Below are 5,909 nucleotides of genomic sequence, written 5' to 3'. Positions count from 1 at the left end.
GCTTCATCGCGTCATTGCGTCCATCGCGTCGCTCCTATCGCCCGAATCGCGTCGCAGCATCGCGTGTCATCGCGCCATTTACATTGACTTTGAATGGAAACTTGTGGCGTTCATCGCGTCCATCGCGTTTGGTGTGAACGCACCGTTATAATACATCCATGTAATACATCCATGGTCGTCCCTTGTTTATCACTCATGCTAATACCAGCTAGGCAGCTACGGCGTTTCGCGGGCAGCCTCAGCTCTCGCGTTGTTTTAGAGACCTGGCGCGTGTGTAATGCCACCAACCGATTCAAAGTCTCGCGATACCCGATCCATGACTCTATAATCGATTCATCTAGGAATTCATTGATAATTCGTATCGATTGAGGAGGCTGCTACCGATGCAGCCGTATCTCTCACTTGTTGAACCGAATATCCGGTCGCATCGGTTTATCGTTCACAACCCTACTAACTGTAGACTATTGTGGATCTGATGTGACATTGTGTTTGATTTCACATTAGCCTATGATCTTATAAAATGGTGTCTAATAGTATATTAGGGTCTCTAATTAGAGCATAATTTGGTGTAATATTGTCTAAGAATCTTTTTTTTTTTTTTTGTAGATCAAAATTATTCTAATTACAGCATGATTTAGGTGAACAGTGTCTAATTAAGGTCAACAAACTGCGTTTCTTTACTGACTAATAAAGAACATATGAAATCTAGCACGACTTGTTACATGTTATTACTGAGCCATAAAATAAAGATGTTTGTGTTCTAATATGTGGCTTTTACTTTTAATGGAGGATTGTTGGATTGTGGTGATTTCACTTTAAAGACATGAGTCAAACAGTTGGTTGTGTGTACATGTGACATGCAGCAGTTATACACTTGAAGTGTCCTCGTGCTCAACCTCAACCAGCCGAGGCTGCCAGTAGCAGCCGTCTGCGGCAGCTCCTCCCCAGGCTCCAAACCCAGCTCCCCCAGCAGAGCTCCCCCTCAAGCTCTCCACCAAGCTCTCTTCCTGGGTCTCACCTAATTCCTCCACTCCCTCCTCCTCCTCTTCCTCCTCTAGTTTTCCTCAGACTCATCCCGTAGCCTGAGCAGCAGCACTGACCAACGGCACAGCTGGAATATTAAAAGGTGGGTTTGATAGCTACAGAACAAATTAGTTTCATTGTTTATGCTCTTGGCTGTATGACAGACATTGTGGATAGGATTCTGTTTTGCTGTTCTCTCTGTAATTGTTTTTTCAGTCAGTGCTGTCTTTGGATGACTGCAAGACCTAAGATGATCCCAGAGGAGCCCAGTAGGAGACACAGGTTGGTGGACAGCACCAAACCTGAAACAAGGATGAGGAAACAGACCTAAATCAGTGAACACAGGCCCAGGAAGAGAAAACAGATGATGAACAGCCCAAAATCATTATAATACCCATGGAACAGCACTTTTACTCACTGGTAAATCTCAATGTAAAGCGTTGTTTTTCTTTAAGTTGTGGGTAATGTGTACTGTTGGAATGGATAATCAGTAAAAAAAAAAAAAGGAATGTAAAATACCACACAGATACTGTATGTTTACATTAGTGTGCTGTCAGAGAAATAGTTATTTATGATTTATGACAAATGATTAGTATAAGTGACATGATACTGCTCTTCCCCTCTGAAAATGCAATTATTGAGCTTATACAGCTTTAGAGATCAACGGTGTAGTACTTGTCATGGTTTGCCCTGGCAGGACTATTTCTGTTACTCTTTGTTTGGACTGTTTTTGGACTTATTACTCATTGTTTGGGCATTTGTTCATTTCCTGCTTTATTTTGCAGTTACATCCTTGTGTGTCTCTTGTTTTTACTTCCTGTCTTTGTCCTGTTTCCCTCCAGGCTGATTGTCTAATTGTAATATGTTTCACCTGTGTTCTCTTGCTCTTGCCTCCCTTATGTATTTAAGTCTCTTTGTCACCTCCTCTGTGTTTTCCTCTTTTTGCATGAGTGTGAATTTTGTGGACCTTCATTCCAGTCTAGATTTACCCATCTATAAGCTTTTGGAGTTGTCTGCATTTTTGGGTCCTGTTTTCCTGCAAAAACTTTGACAGTTGTCTTAATCAAGACAGAAAGCTAGAAAGGTTGAGGATCTCATGTGTGACAAAAGCAATGAGATACCACTTCAGTATGAGTAACAAGATGAAGGACAACATCCAAGGTTGTCTGTGTGTGACTCCAACATCACAAGAGATAAATACCCCAGAGATATAATACCCCAGTAAAATACCCCACAGGACAGAGTGACAGCAGAGATGAGAAACAAGATTCACTGAGGATGATGGGCAGCAACAGATAGCTAGGGGTAACTTCAGGGAGTGAAATGGTTTAACACTGTTTCTAACTCCATGTTTGTTGTTTATACAAACAATTATTTGGTGGTTTATCTTTTTTTCCAATACCCCAAATGATAAAACCCTGAGGATGAGTCAAGATGAGCAACATCCCAAAAACAGAAATGAGAAACATGTCCATCGTGAACAATGCAGTCGTTTCTTTTTAGATAAAGATGAAACTTTAATACACATCAGCCTCAGACCGAACAACAAACGTCCTCCTCCACCTCTGTTCTTCCTCCACATACTAATAAATCTGTTCATGAGCTGCCAGACTGGAGTGTTGGAGCCACAACATCCTGTTGATATGCTGATCATGTTTCTGCAGAAAACCGGTTGAATTCTGTGCAGTTTATTCATTCAATTCATCATTTCAAGTCAAAAAACATCAAGTTGAACTTCTGAAGTGGTCTGAACACAAAAACACATGCTGTGACTTCAAGTGTGCCCCTGTGTGTGTGTGTGTGTGTGTGTGTGTGTGTGTGTGTGTGTGTGTGTGTACTTGTACTTGCTACATAGTAAGGACCAAAAAAAGTATTTTACTAACAAAGTGAGGACATTTTGGCCGGTCCTCACTTTTTGAGACACCTTCAAATCACATGTTGAGGGTTAAGACTTGGTTTTAGAGTTATGGTTAGAATTAGGTTTAGGTTAAGGTCAGGGTCAGGGTTAGGGTTAGGCTCTCAGTTGTGATGGTTAGGGTAAGAGGCTAGGGAATGCATTATGTCAATGAGTGTCCTCACAAAGATAGAAGTACAAGTGTGTGTGTGTGTGTGTGTGTGTGTGTGTGTGTGTGTGTGTGTGTGTGTGTGTGTGTGTGTGTGTGCCTCTCAGGAGGGGCATGGAGCAGCACAGGTTACCTGGCACACCTGCATCTAATCACTCATCATGCTCAGTATAAGGGCCCTGGCTCGTCATCCACTTGTCGCCTTGTTGTTGGTTTTTTCTGCTCTCTATGTGGTAATTCTCCAGGCCACCTAAGTCTCTCTAGTGCTGTACCTGTGTACGATTGCTTGTTGTTACCTCTGGAATAATTCTCACCATTCACCTCCAGTTACCACCTGTTCCAGTGCTGCTGCCTGCCTCCGCCAAAGCTCTGCCACCATCGCTAACCGCTCCACTCACCTGCTGCCTCCATACAACAACTATCCACCTCTAAAATCCACCAGGAACCTTTGCCCCCCTGCATTTCCCCCTAAAAAACTATCTTCCTGTCTTTGTGCTGGCTTCTGCCGATAAAGAACATTTATTATACCATTCCACAGTTTCTGTGTCTGTATCTGCTCTGAGGTCCAAACAGAAACCATATTAAAACTGTAATAGTACATTTAAAATTGAATTAACTTTAATCTCAATTAAGAAAAAGCATATAAAAAGGAACAGGCCTATTTAGTTTAGCTTCATTGTCCACTGTGAACAGACATAATATCTGTACTAAGCTACAAATGACTGAACCGGAAGACAGAGCTCATGAACTCAGCTGAAGATATCTGCAGACAGATCAATAGGTTAAATGCATTTTACTGAAGCACCAACAGTAAGGTTGTTTAGAGTTAATAGATTAATTTGCAGAATTTAAAAACTTGTTTTAAAGGTTGAATAGTTGTGTTAGTAAAAACACTTCTGAGGCATTATCGGTGGTTCACTGAGTTAATTCAATGTGAGCAGATGGAGAGGCAGCGTCTGTTGGTCTGTCCTGCTTCACACAGAGACCAGATTGAAATTTATATCAGATTACAAACAAGTGTCTGTGTGAAATGTCAATTACATGGTTGAATAAAACACAATAAACTATTGTACATTTTGTTTTAAAACACGGGCAGAAAAACTTTAAGCAAGTATCTAAAACAGTGGGAAAGTGGTTTTACTACACAATACAACAACACAGCAAGTAAGACTTCCGGCTCTCAACGAAGGCGGACGCATCTTCCCCCTCTCTCCTCTCCCTTTTTTTCCCTGCTTTGCCTCTCGCGTCTCGTCCTGTCTTGTCTAAACCTTGGAAGCCTCTCTCCGCACTGCTCTCTAAATCTAAAATCATGGAATTGGTCAACTGGTCTCTCAACGCAATTGACAGGATCTTCTCGACGAGAAGCCCGGGTTCGGGGGAACCTGTCTGCCCTGGCGGAACGTACGCCGCTGGTTACATGAGGGACTCCTGGGAGCAGTGGAGGGTCGTGTGCCTGGTGATTCTTTCCGTTGAGGACATCGAAGATCTCTATATATTCAGAACTGTGATATCAGGCTTTCTGCTGATTGGATTAGGCATTGCCCTGGTGTATCGGAAAATTCAGAAGACGGTGACAGCAGTCCAAATCCCCACGCTGCCCAACATAATTGATGGAGTGAGTAAAGCTGTAAGCACTCAGACTGTGATTGTGAACCGCAACTTGGGAACCACCTTGGAAGGAGCTGTCAACACCCTGTCTGTGGTAATAGACAGAGCTGTTAATGCTCAGACTGTGGTCATAAATCGCAACATGGGTCACATCTTGGAGAAGCTTTCAGCTTTGGAAAGGAGAATGGATGAAGATGACCAGAATGGACAAACAGAGTAAGCCGTGTCTATTGAAATACGACTGCTCGCCCTAACCCAAACAATCATAATCTAATCTGCGTTCCGGCCCCCGCCACCAGCCTTGGCCAAGGCCGGTGCTGGAACAACTCCCCCACGAGATCGCTGCAGTGAGACGCTTCTACTCCTCCCCCCCCCCCCCCTCCTCCACGGACACCTGTGGATTGTCAACCCGATCAAGGATGTCGCTCTGCACCAATCACCAGAAAAAATTCCTTGTACGTGAAAACATACTTGGCAATAAACCTGATTCTGATTCTTAATATATTTAATAAAATGAATCTGGAAATCCTGCTGCTGCTGAAACAGACAATTGTGTAGATACACAGAAAAGACAAACTAGAACAAGTTTTAGAAAAAAAATTAAGGTTTGAAGTTGGATTTAGTCCAAATGGTTCCCTAGTTTTAAACATGTCACTCAACCCCAACAATGATTGTCATACTGTTGTTGCACAGTTGTACATCAGAGTACATAATACAACTGATAGTTTAACTTCAGTCATGAATTCAGGACTTAAACACTGGTACTTCAACATCCATGTGAGAAAAGGGTCTGAGTGTATATTCTGACACTGCTTACATGTTTCTCCACGAGAACACAACGTCAAGAACCACAAAAGACAACATGGATGAGATGAAGAAGTCACCAACCGCTGCTCTTCTCCAGCCCTGTTGGAGGAGAACATAATGATGTACTACTCTTGGCCATCCATCACTGACTCAGACATTTCTGAGGAGATTATATCTGATGATCAGGATCTCAGTGAAGAGATCAGAAAGGTGTGCCAAAGGTTTGTGGATCCAGAAGAGGAAGGGTATTTTGGAGACAGAGGGGGAAGTCCTGACAACTTAGACAGTGTACTCTTTTAGATCTTCCATCTTGTCAGCAGAGAGCAAGACGTCAGCCTCGTCTGCTTCCTCTTCCTCCACCACATCAACAGTAACTGAGGCAGCCAAAGTGCTAGTCTTGCATGAGAC

The 5,909-nt window shown here is 42.8% G+C and overlaps 1 long non-coding RNA gene across 1 annotated transcript; it reads left to right on the top strand.

Moving 5' to 3' along the window:
* Positions 1-833: 833 nt before the first annotated feature.
* LOC139634775 (uncharacterized) lies at positions 834-5,072 on the top strand. Its single transcript, XR_011694054.1, has 3 exons — positions 834-1,126; positions 1,240-1,443; positions 3,414-5,072. It is a non-coding gene; the product is annotated as an uncharacterized lncRNA (long non-coding RNA).
* The last annotated feature ends 837 nt before the right edge of the window (positions 5,073-5,909 follow it).

Source organism: Trachinotus anak, unplaced genomic scaffold (assembly GCF_046630095.1).
Source record: "Trachinotus anak isolate AG129_WGS33_773 ecotype Australia unplaced genomic scaffold, CSIRO_AGI_Tana_v1 ptg000017l, whole genome shotgun sequence".
In the NCBI taxonomy this organism is placed as follows: domain Eukaryota; kingdom Metazoa; phylum Chordata; class Actinopteri; order Carangiformes; family Carangidae; genus Trachinotus; species Trachinotus anak.
This window is presented reverse-complemented; position numbering and strand designations above follow the sequence as displayed.